This window comes from Mya arenaria, chromosome 10, assembly GCF_026914265.1.
Source record: "Mya arenaria isolate MELC-2E11 chromosome 10, ASM2691426v1".
In the NCBI taxonomy this organism is placed as follows: domain Eukaryota; kingdom Metazoa; phylum Mollusca; class Bivalvia; order Myida; family Myidae; genus Mya; species Mya arenaria.
The window spans coordinates 26,695,891-26,709,299 of NC_069131.1; the positions used below are offsets into that span (position 1 = coordinate 26,695,891).

The following is a 13,409-nucleotide window of genomic DNA, read 5'->3' on the forward strand; positions in this document are numbered from 1 at the left end:
ACTATCCTTAAGAAAGTTAGCGCTTTACTGTGATAAGTCCTTCAAATTACGTGATTCCTTAATATAGTATAAATATTTGCTATTTTTTCCATCTTTGTTGTGTTGATTGTATCCAAACGGTATTGTTCAAACATAAATCTGTAGATCCTTAGGACATACGAGATGTACAAATATTCTTGTTCCTTCTGTGTGCATGTTTATTGTTTTTGTGTGTGTGTTTTTTGTTGTTGTTCTCTGTTTTGTAATATTCATATCCTTACACAGATAGCCACTAAGTTGTATGTACCACGCAGCATGAACCTTGAGGCTGTATTAATCAACGTGGATCAGTATTTATATATAGAGAGAAATTCATATAGATTTATATAACACCGAAATCATTACCTTTTCATATTATACCTTAATCTCGATAACATTCTTATTATTGTTATACGCACTCTCACAATATTTATATCAAACTTATGATTAATTTATTAATAGAACTTATGTTATAATTGTCACATGCCATGCATTATTTCTATACATATTTTTATGACGATGAGCTTTTTATGCTTAAGTCGAATAAAATTTCTGTTCTGTTCTGTTTGATAGTAAATCTAAATATTGAATATGGCATCAGTTGATGCGTTATACATTATGCGTTATACGTTTAAATATACTACAGCAAATGCGTCAGCAAACCAGTTACAGAAATTATTTATTGAACGTTTCTTTATAGACACTCTTTATTGAGAGGTTAAATTAAAATGTATTAGGAGGAAGTAGTGGTTTAAGTTTTGTACGATTATAGGAACAGGTCATTTGTTGTGCATTTTTCAACAAATACGGAAATAAATTTCGAAGTTTCAACATTATGTATATGGTTGTATATGTTTTCCTTATTCAGTTCACGATGTTCATCTTTGTACTAAGTTGATAAGGTAGTAATGAATCTATGCATTTTGTATTTTGTTCCTGTTTTTGCAAATAAATAATTTTAAAGTCGGTAATGTGGTTGGATTTGATAGGATTTGGACTCTTTCCATCAAAGTGAGTTTTCATTAATTTTACAACAAGACAGAGGCCATAATATAGCAGCTATTTTTATAGTATTCTAAATGTTAATTGTTGAAATAATGTATAACCGCACAGAACACAATCTCTAAAATTGTTTTATCATTTACAACAACAATATGATTCTCTTAAGTATAACCTGAAAGAACCATGGCATAACATATCTTTCTTAAAAAATAATATTAAGATACTTTTCCAGTACGGCCCCAGATCTAAACGGTCATATTGATGTTGTTTTGTGTCAGTTCAAGGTAAGTTGAATAAGAAATGTATCATTTTTATGTAGCGAGACTAATGATACAGCAAGTGATTTGAACACTTTGTTGGTTCAATCTTATAAATAAATCGAAACTTTAAACATTCAACCGATATAAAACAATTGAAGAAATAAAAATCAAAACACAGCTGAAACGCAACGGGATAGACACCACCACAATTCAATCCGAAACACTCACACAAGTTAAGTCCAAATGAATTTTCAATAGATGAATACATGGGATAAGAGTTAAGATGTCAAGTTAATTAAAGGCATATTTTGCCTCACTTCCTGATTTAAATACAATTACATCTCACCCCAAACCATGACTCTATAGCATGTGAAAAATAAACTAATTTACAGTGTACTTAAGAAGTATAACAAACAACCCATGCTTCGCTCATCCTAAGCGCCTTTAAATGGTAAATATTAGTTTGACTTAAACGCTTTACACTTTTCTCTTCATTTCAACCAATAAAGCCAAACGATGACATTGACTTGTAATAATGGTATAGGTGTGTGTGAGTGTGTGTGTGTGTGCGTGTGTGCGTGTGTGCGTGCGTGTGTGTGCGTGTGCGTGTGTGCGTGTGTGTGTGCGTGTGTGCGTGTGTGTGTGCGTGTGTGCGTGTGTTTGTGTGTGCGTGTGCGTGTGTGTGTGTGTGTGCTTGTGTGTTTGTGGGGGTGCGCGCGCGCGTGTGTTTGTGCGTGTGTGTGTGTGTGTGTGTGTGTGTGTGTGTGTGTGTGCGTATGTGCGTGTGTGCGTGTGTGCGTGAGTGTGTCGGTGGAGGAGGAGTGATTATAAGATTAACACTGATACCTATCCAACCGTGTGTGATGTAACATCCGCAGTCAACCAACTGTTTTACTTAACACAATTCAACTCAACTTGAACACAACGACAGTGTTCCCCAGTTCCATAACTTCTTATTCCGATTTTACAAAATACATTGTCCGAGCAAGACAATCAGACACAATCTCCAGCCCGTCTCAAAATCCCGACTTAGTCCATCTCAAAACAAAATGTTTATAGTCCATCTACAAAACTCGACTTCAGATACAGAAAAAAACACCGTGCTTTATATATGATTTAAAGGGGACAATCAATATTTTTTAAATTCATTTTTTAACAATATTTTACAGCAAATCTTGCCAAAACGTGCATTAAATGATACATTTAATGAATAATTATACTACCATGCACGTTTCTATTATAATAATTATCGTTAAGAAATTATTGGAATGGTCATGTGCATGTATGTTTTTATAGATGTATATCAACGATGCGCAATCCTGCATATTTTAAATTGGTTCACCATTATTTCAAGTTAAACCCCTCCAAGAAGATAACCATTCCAGTTATACATGGATTATACATATGACATAAATCTGATAAAATCTTTGCGATCTTAGTGTATGTATACATAAAGAAAAATACTTTTTTGCTTTACTAATTGTATTACTAATTATTAATGAATCGCTTTCTGAGACTCTTGAGAGGCTAATAAATATCGAATAAACAATGAAAATGTTTTAAAACAGCGAATTAATATCATTGAGCAATTTATAACAAACAACAATGTGTAACACCGTTTACAAAAATTAAATTATCCTTGCTTAAGTGGTTCCTCGTTGTTGCATTTATGGTTGAGAACATTTTACTAGTTATATATTCCATTAAACAAGTTCAATATTGAATATAAGTAAACCCACCCCTGTATTTGTCTATGAAAAAGATTTTGATTAATAATACACACATAGATACACCCCAAACTAATTGAATCTGAGAGTCTGTTTCAGGTTGTCCAGTTGCACTGTCTGTCATCCACGCGCATGTGCATCTATCATGTTAATGTGTTTCGGCTATAATTGCCATTATTTGAGGTTCATCAACTGAACATTGACTCAAATGCCATTTTATGCATCCAATAGAAGAGTTCTACCCATCCATGAACGAATTTCAACTCCTTGCAGTCATATTTTCCTCTAGTATTGATTATTTGCATGCTCGTATAAATGCAGCAATTCAAAATAAAAATATATGCTTAAGATGTACAAACAAGGAAATGGCATATATTTTTGCATCAACCAGACAAGATAAATGCATTTAATTGTAGCGAGTATTAAGCATGAACTAGATAAATGCAATACATATCTTGCCTACAATGACACTTATTATAAACAAAAAGGTTTGGCCCTTTTAGGTTTTAAACTTCTTCCTATTTACTTGAACGTTTTAATGTAAACAGACAACCATTAAGACTGGAAAAAATGCCATTTTTATAAGTTCAAGTTAATCTTTTAAAATTCAGGTCAAAGTCCATTGATTTTAACAATCTAAAGGATGCTTCAAACTCAATGTCAGTAAAGTTCTAGCCTAGCAATAAAAAACTCTGAATTTTCAAGATTATATAAAAATATGTAATAAAATAAAGAAATTATCACCCTGATATATTATGTTATTCATTTATTTTGTAGGTCGCCAATCAATATATAGTGTTTGTTAAATAGGCATTGTTCGGGATGACGTTATTAATAAATACGATTGAGATGTGTCCGTTTAACACAGTTTGCGCTGACCTAACTCTTAATGGAAATTGATTAAGGAAAAAAAAACCTCTATCTCAATTATGTCGTTTCAGAGAAATTAGCTAGAAAAAGATGATATTTTGGAATCTAACTGTCCTCTGCTTGGTTTGAGCTTGTATGGCAGGTATGTAGATGTAAAATGTGAAATGTTGAAGTATAGCGTATGTTAAAATTATCTTAAAGTGAAAGGTTTGCTAAACTATTGGTTTTATCTAAAGAAAAAGAAACATTTGATGCAGCATCTTCCCATCTTTAAAACAAATTTCTTCCAGTGACGATAATTATAGACGGGCAGGAGGTGGATTGCAATAAAAACTGTGTGTGTTGTAAAGGAGGAGTGTCAAAATGTGGTATTGATGATATCTGTAAAGATGGATGTGTTGAAACCATATATGGATGGAGATGCCATCACTCTTGTCCCGAAAACTGTTACACGTGCGAAAATACTTCTGGCAAAACATGTTACAACTGCAAAGATACCTTTTATGCTAAACACAGTTTGTGCAGCAAGCGGTGTTCTGTCGGGTGTAACATTGGAGCATGTAATGACGATGGAACTTGTAGCCCATGTAAAGCTGATTTCGAAGGGCCTAAATGCGAGCTATGTATGCCAGGAAAATATGGTTCAGATTGTAGTTTAAACTGCGCAAATCAGAACTGCCGTTGTACGACTGACATAGATTGCATTTCGTGCAAAAAGGGGTTCTATGGCAGCAGCACCTCTTGTCAAACACCTTGTTCCACTGGATGTCAAAATGGCATTTGTAATGATGATGGAACGTGTGATTGTACCCCAGGATTTATTGGAACTACATGCAGTGAATGTGTGTCCGGATATCATGGGACACACTGCAATGAACTCTGTTCCGTAGGCTGTGTAAATATTCAATGTTCAAAAGATAGCACTTGTTTCTGTCGAGAAAACTTTGAAGGAACAACATGCAATACATGTTCAGATGGACGATACGGTGAATATTGTGATCAAGTATGTAGTGTCGGTTGTGGTAAAACAATGGCTTGTGAAAGAAACAACGGCTCCTGTAAATGTCTTCCTAATTTTACTGGGGATAAATGTGAACAATGCATAGGCAGCCTTTACGGACAATCATGAGACTTACATTATCCGGATACTTGCAAAGGGGGTACATGCTCACGAAATGATGGGACATGCACACATGGTTGTGTTGATGGATATTCGGGTGACAATTGCACAAACCCGTGTGACAATATATGCGCAACATGTCTACAATATAGCACATCATACTGCGTTTCGTGCTTAAATGGTTACACTGGAACAACATGCCGATGTCCTCCTAACTGCATTTGTGCGGTTGGACTTGATATTTGTATTTCATGTACAAATGGTTATGAAAGTCCTGAACAACAATGCACGTGTCAATCGAAATATTGTCTCGAGAATGAATGTGATCAATGTATTAACCAGACGTTTTACGTTGATAACAATGCGTGCTGTTCATGTCCTGATCATTGCAAAGATGGTGTCTGCAGGAATGGACCTGAATGTATTTCTGGTTGCATGGACGGCTTTTACGGTTTGAATTGTTCTCAAAGTTGCTTGTCCCTGAGTGCGGACTGTCTACGATGTACTCAGACGTATGGAAAGTGTTTGGAATGTAAAGACGGTTTTTATCCAAACGATTATGGAAGCTGCATAAATTGCAGTATTAGCTGTATGGGTGGGCTTTGCAATTCTGCGAAAGTAAATGGCTGCATCAATGGTCTTGAAGACAAAGATTGCTCAGTTACGTGTCGTTGCAATCAACATGTTTGCGTTTACATATTTGATACGACTGTCTGTAGACTCACTATTACATTTTAAAAGTCATTTGAAATTAGGTAGACTTTTCTTTTATAAACATTCCGATCGAATATTGCATATCAAACCATTCGCTGAAGGAGGAGTAACATTGTTAATGCAAAATGTACTTTTACATATATAAAATCCTAAATCATGCTTGGAAGATAAGTATCATATAAAAAGTATTGTTGCTGTAAACAAATGATCTGAACGGAAATTTCTGACAAAAAACTTTTAAGCTCCATTTTTTCGCTTCTTCACCATGTTTCTTAAAGGAATTATTTATTGCTTGAGTGCTATGCAGATTTTTTAACAATTGGTTTTTCGGTTTTTGAAGATAATGACGGGGCTTTGAATGTTAAAAAATAAGATTTGATACGTTGATAATGTAAAATTCACATCAGATTTTTGGATATTCTTACAAGCGTCAGTTAATTACACGTGCATTGCATTTTAAACCAAAATTATTTCACTTAAGGTGTGATGTCCTCATTTTTGATATGTATATATTTGTAGGTTGAAAAAATGAAAAAAAGATCAAGCTGTCAACAAGTATAGGAATACTTTTAAAACCGTATACATGAAAAACGAACATGTATGATTACATTAATTTACATACTAGTTCTTTGCTTTGGCCCATGTAACAATTATGGAAAATACAGATGGTTGCATTAAACTACATTTTACCTGTTTAAAAAGTTTTGCCGGGTGTAGGGCTAAAGCGTTTAACCCACAGATAATGAGGTTAATGTGATATTAACTTGTCGACTTGTTAATCTACAAAAATAACTTTTTTAACTTCAGTTCAAGGGTAAAATGATTAACGTAGATGTTTTCGATTTCTACAACGATAAAGGTAGCAATAAGCTTTAGTACACGTTCTCTGCTTTATCAGTATTTACAATGGTTTTCCTGTTATTTTTACCTTGCACTCTATGACGTATATTCGGAATTTTGAAACATGTTTGTATACAATCTGTTACATCATGGGGTTCAACTAATTGGTTAAGACATGGAGAAGGATCGGACGATTGATCAGTTTTTCTTGATATCTTCCTGATACAAACGGGCACTGATTTTAGTGAAAATAATTAAACTTGTATACAGTTTATGCATACAATTTAAAAAGATATTGACAATTCGCCATGCATTTTATCAAATAAGGTGGACTGATGATTAGTCCTACATTATAAGATTTAGTGACATATGAAGTGTTTACAGTCAGTCATTTGACTAGTGACATATCTGTACATATTCGCTATTGTATAATCTTGGCTGTAAGTTGATACAAATTTTGTTATTTTGTTATTTCAGAACGACGAATTTACATTGGTTCTTCAACAATAAGTGCCCTCTCAGCTTTATCGGTAGTTTTGGGCATTTCGCTTATTTGCACAGCTGCTGGTTGCTATCTGTGTAACAGACGAATGTCTAAACCAACAGGTAATGTTAGTTTGTATCTTTATATGCGTCATGTAGATACTCATTTTCATAAATTTAATTTTAAAATAATAATATATCCTGACACACCTAGTAAGTTTTCATCATGAAACAATAACAAAGTAGTTGAGCTCCTGCCTCAAAAACACACAAGCATATGGAAACGTTATTATTTTCATTGAAATTCATTAGATGCGCTATATATCAATTTCAGAACCGGAAGATCAGCTTGAAACTGAGATGACCTATGAACAGCTACAAAGACAGGCAAACGAACCAACATACACGAATGCTGACGAAAATTATTCCGTGCTTTCAACGTAGAAGTTAAAAACAGTTTTTGCATGAGAGAATGAGTATAACGAGATTTTGCATTTTTATTCTGAACTTTAAGAAACATTCAGGTTTGGTTTTACACCTGTTGCCAGTAGATATAAATTTGCAGTCGTAGTATTAATATGTATCGAGAATTGATTATATTTAATTTCAGAACAATATATCCAGTGTGTACATCATTTAACGTTATGTATGTATATATTTTCGTCATACATGTAACACTACATGTTTAGGACGTCCTGTTTTGTGCCCGAATGCTCTAAACACTCTGTAAATGTGGTTACCCTTACACTATAACATGGTCATTGATACGTATTAGGCTGCTGGGCTTATCCAGTAAAGTAAAACATAGTTACCTTTCTGACAATATGAATCTTATATTGTAGACCTCCATCCAAATACACACTACGACATAATCAATAAACTGGTGACTCTGTCGATCGTGCATCCAACATACGACCACTGTGCTATGTTTTAGAACTGTCTAACAACAGTGAACTTCTCGGTCTACCGTTCTATAACCGACCATATTTATGTTAATATGGAGTTGCAACTGTTTTGCAAGATGATGTAAGTGTAACAGCGTATATATATGTTTAATACTTAGAAGGACTTTTGAAACTTGGCGTGTGTCTGGAGTTTCCATAGTATTATTACAACTGTACGTTATTAAAAATATTTAACAAAACAAAAAAACAACAACAACAAAATACAACTGTATTGAACAGTTCTGAACTGAAACAAAATAAGTACAAAATGTTAGTACTTTCCCCAATTATAGTAATAATTTCGTTTAATTTGAACGGATATTTTAAATATGGTTCATTTTTATATGTTAGAATATTACCTGTCATATTATACTACATTATACTATCCCACCATGGTTTTTATAATTGATTTGTTTCGTATCATATACTAGATGGTTTATAAAGTGACATACTCTTATGTACCGCTATAATGGACAACATTTGAAGTGTGTTTATATATAAGTTAAATAATTATAACCCTTACCTGGAAAGATATTACTATGCAGTATATTTTGGTTGTTGTTTATTCATAGTGTATCAAGTTGTTACATATGAGTGTTGAGCCGTTGATATACAATGATTCTCTGCAGGTTATTTTACCAGAACAGTTTTCCTAATCTAATTTGATTCATATAAGAATATTACAAGAATATATATAAATATTTGGTTATTTCTAAGGCTCCCTATAGTTGCATATTGTATAGGCTGTCCGATGTAAAGATTTACATATATTTGTTAATATAAATATCATTAAATTGTTTTAGCTATCGTAAAACTATATATCCACAAAATGAATTAAGCTAAAACGCACGTTACAATTAACATTATACACTAACATTGTCAATTATTAAATAATAAAAATTTAGAATTCGATTGATAGATCAAATTATATAATATCTTCATTGACCTAAACTATGTTGTTGCTGTATATGCTTATTCGATATTTACTCATATGTGATAGTGAATTGTTTAATTTTGAAATATAAATCTATATGCACTGAATCACACCAAACACTGTATTATAATATATGTATTAGTCCACATGGGCCTGGGCGTGCTAGAATATTTTGTAAATACACATATGTATCACTTCAGTACTGATAATAGTATTAGCTTTTTGTTTGTTATAATTTCAAATGACGTCTGCAACATTTTGAACAAATTCATCTCACAAATGTATGTTAACATGATGTGTACTAACTATATTCATGTATTGACTTCAGTGGATTGGTATAAGCAACAATTATTAAGATGTACACAAACGGTTAAATGTGTATCAATTGTTTGACTTTATAAAGAATAATGCAAAGTTCAAATTTTGTAGTGTAGATTTTTCTAAAAGTAGTGTATGTGTTTGATCAACTGATGCAATATGAAGGAATAGAACATATTGTATCTGTATTTGTTTTTATCTTACCCTTGGTGTATACAAGAGGGCCATTGTATGAGACTTAACAATTTGGGTTTATTCTTCAGGCTTCGTTATAGGTTATTGACTTTGTGTATCCCATCTCCACTCATAACACAATAGGGATTCGAAACCCCACACAGAACAAACACTTTTAATACAGAGAACATCAAACTTCGGTCTAAAATTCCAATTGTGTTTACTTGGCAAAACGCTAAAATTAGCTTTTATGTACAACAAAGTCCTGTGCCATTGGTTCTTATAATCGTTAAGTTCGTCAAATGCCCATAATTTCGATTATTTGTACTACTTTCTTCCAACTTGCTGAACCCATATTCCGTCGAATAGACAAACATGTTTGTCGAACAACTTATCCTAGAGGTGTTTTCTGTACGTTTTCTTGATAATATCATTTTGATACACGTGTATAAGCCAAATGGGCCAAACTGACAACATATGTAAGTTATTTCAAATAATAATATGATAATTGTATGGCTCACAAACAAAGCTTAATAAGTTTAGTTTCAATTAAGGTGTTCAGATCGTTACCAAAGTGGATTATTGCTCCCGGGCTCTACTTTCTTTAAGCTCAATCGTGACGAAAACTGAAAGCATTATAGAATCACGATCCTGTACGTTTGCTGGATAAACTTGAACTGATGTCCATTTTAGAGGACTTGATACACTCCCCTAGTGGGGATTGAAACCACAACCTGTCATTTTTTGAACGGTGTGTGGCCAAATATAATACAACATTGCGACAAATACAAACATTTTAATGAATCGAAATTATAATAAAATTATACGAAATAAATTTCATGGAAATAATGTTCTATTCAATTTAAAGGCCTTGTATGTTAACACACTAGGATCCCGCCCGTACCTTTACATACGTTTTTAGTAGAGACGCAAACGAATGGCAAAATTGATATTCGAATATTCGGTAATTCTTTCGAACGAATATTCGAATATTCGATTACTCAACTACATCTTTTGAAAGTTGTAGTTAACTTTTATTATATTCGCTAATATAAAGGCGCAGAAAAAATATGTCTAAAAACTTTGAAGACATATTTTTTCTGCGCCTTTGATTTTAAACATTTGTGTCGGATGTTTGATGAAGTACACATGAAATAGCTAGTTGATTTACTTACAGTATATGTGCATTCGATGACCTTTTCACGGCAACGGGCACTAATGAAACACATGTCATGGTATTGTTATAACCTTGGTATTGTCGTCTTGCAACATATTAACATTAGTCGTTTTATTTATTATTTGTTATATTATTATTTGGTTTTATCGTAAAACGATCAAAATACAGTCATTTCAATTATAATTCTGAATTCTGCAAATGTTTATTTTGTTGACTTTCTTGTGTCCTAAATATTGACCTCCATGATCATGCTAGTTGAAACCTTAAACAGTTTCCATCAGGTTATGAATGTGTCAAGTTTAAACTACTGTTTTATTGTATAATATGTAACTGACTGGCATTGTGGAGTCTTGTCACACTAATTATATTTTACTATTATGCATATTTAAACACTTTCATGGAGGAAATGGACCATCTAAAGAGTATCCTGACACATTATCAGCTGATGGCTTGAGAATAACATCTTCCAGAACACTCCCCAAAATGTTTGGAATAAAGCATTGTGAAGTGAATTGTGTGTTTGTAGTTCATTTATTTAATTAATTTTAAAATTTGTAAACTTGGTCTGTGTATCTTATTCTATCTGGCAAACGACAGGTTTCCTTTTCCGACTGTGCTACTATGACTTGGTTCACTGGAACTGGCTTGATCTTTGATCCCTTTGGCACATTCCATTGTTGGGGAATACTTGTGTAACTTTGTTGATCAGGAACATGGGTGAAGTTGTGCAACTTGAGTTCCTGAATGGACTTGATTAAGCCAACCACGTGTGAACAATGATCGCTCAATCTATAAAAAATGAAAACAGAAATTGTTGACAGAACTTATCAAAACAAAAGCATGATATCATGCTGTGAAATTGGCATGTGTTTATCCTACACTGACCCGTGAAGTGTCATTTGACTTTCTAGATGTTAAATGTCTAAAACGAGGCAGTAACTAGAAATATGAAAACCAATAAATTGAAATACAACATACAGTATATTACTTCTTTCTCTTCTCGACGGCTTGCAAATATTTTTTTTCGCATTCCGTTTTACGGCATGAAATGTAAAAAAAATGGCGATCCAAAATTCTTATATTACACAATGTATATTTAAGAATAAAGCTACTAGTATAATAAAATTTGTTAAATACAATTGGAAATCCACATAACCTGCCTTTCATGAGCAAAACGTATATATGAGGCTTGTCGTTTTTTCTCATTGAAGGCCAGCATCTCACGGTTACATGGCAGATATTTTCCTCTTCCAAAAATTTAATGTCATAAATATAACCTTGTAGAAAGTAATTTAATCCCTTTTCTAACACATTTCCCGATAATTTGGCTTGATCTGGTAAATGTTTAACTGATATATTGTCCGGAACCTTCGCAAGAGAATCGGATTCAGATGCTTTCGTAGCAGCGAGAGTCGCCATTTTGAATTTACGCTTGGGGCGCGTAGTAACAATATCTAAGGGGGCGGAGCTTGTCTTGGCATCTCGGATCGATGTATTGAACGATACTCACCAGAATGTGTATGTACCTAGGACAAACACATGAGAGTGTGAGGTCACCAAGTGTCTGTAGGCTTCATTATGGCCTTATCTTGCGTGTCATATCACCTATAACAACGTAGTAGGGAATCTTTACCGTACAAAGAACATAACAAGAATGAAAATAAAATGCACTAATGGCGTGTATTTTCAATATTGAAATCCTAAGTCCAGGAAAATGTGATACCTCTGTTTTAGAAGCCTTGGGGTTTAGATGTCATTTGTATATGGCGTAAATTCGGAAGTCATCGGTTTAAATCCATCAATTCAGCAAGGAGCACTAATTTAACTATTGATACACTGAATCATCTCAATAAATACGATTGTTGTGAACATTACCGATAGTAACGTTTTTTTTCAGTTTTCTTCGGCCTCTGCACGTTTAACTGTGCCCCTTAAAGAATTTAGAAGGCAGAACATCAATGTATACGTTTGCCATTTTCATTTGCTTAAACGAGAACCCAGCACGTATTTTGCCTTTAAAATAAAAAAAAAATATGATAGTATATTCATTGTGCAAAATTATTTTAAGCTACAAATTCTCATAAAACAAAGGTTGGCGCGTGGGACATACTGAACATAAAAACAAAACATCGCTGCATCATCGTTGCCAAATGAACGGCTCCAGTTGTGAACAACGCCCTTAATCTTCTTCAATACCACAGCACAATAACCGCGTGCATTCACGCCAATATCCTTTCGCCGCCAAACGACAAACCACTAGAGCCACTGTGTAAGAAAATTCTTATCGATTGATTGGCAGCTTGAAAAAAGTAAATAGCCACAAAACAATCCGGTTTAAAGGTAAGTGAGGTCGCACAAAACATGTATTAATAGGTGCGGTTACTCCGTAGAATGAGCACGTATTTAACTATTGATACACTGAATCATCTCAATAAATACGATTGGTGTGAACATTACCGATAGTTACGTTTTTTTCAGTTTTCTTCGGCCTCTGCACGTTTAACTGTGCCCCTTAAAGAATTTAGAAGGCAGAACATCAATGTATACGTTTGCCATTTTCATTTGCTTAAACGAGAACCCAGCACGTATTTTGCCTTTAAAATAAAAAAAAAATATGATAGTATATTCATTGTGCAAAATTATTTTAAGCTACAAATTCTCATAAAACAAAGGTTGGCGCGTGGGACATACTGAACATAAAAACAAAACATCGCTGCATCATCGTTGCCAAATGAACGGCTCCAGTTGTGAACAACGCCCTTAATCTTCTTCAATACCACAGCACAATAACCGCGTGCATTCACGCCAATATCCTTTCGCCGCCAAAC

General features: G+C 33.7%; 2 long non-coding RNA genes across 3 annotated transcripts; both read left to right on the plus strand.

Annotated features, from left to right (window-relative positions):
• The first annotated feature begins 940 nt into the window (after positions 1-940).
• Positions 941-4,490, plus strand: LOC128205082 (uncharacterized). Its single transcript, XR_008256169.1, has 3 exons — positions 941-1,029; positions 3,949-4,019; positions 4,168-4,490. It is a non-coding gene; the product is annotated as an uncharacterized LOC128205082 (long non-coding RNA).
• A 297-nt stretch (positions 4,491-4,787) lies between these two features.
• LOC128205081 (uncharacterized) lies at positions 4,788-9,398 on the plus strand. Of its 2 annotated transcripts, XR_008256167.1 has the most exons (4): positions 4,788-5,657; positions 7,029-7,157; positions 7,369-7,510; positions 7,877-9,398. It is a non-coding gene; the product is annotated as an uncharacterized LOC128205081 (long non-coding RNA). The 2 variants fall into 2 exon arrangements; XR_008256168.1 differs by having other exon boundaries at positions 7,369-9,398.
• The last annotated feature ends 4,011 nt before the right edge of the window (positions 9,399-13,409 follow it).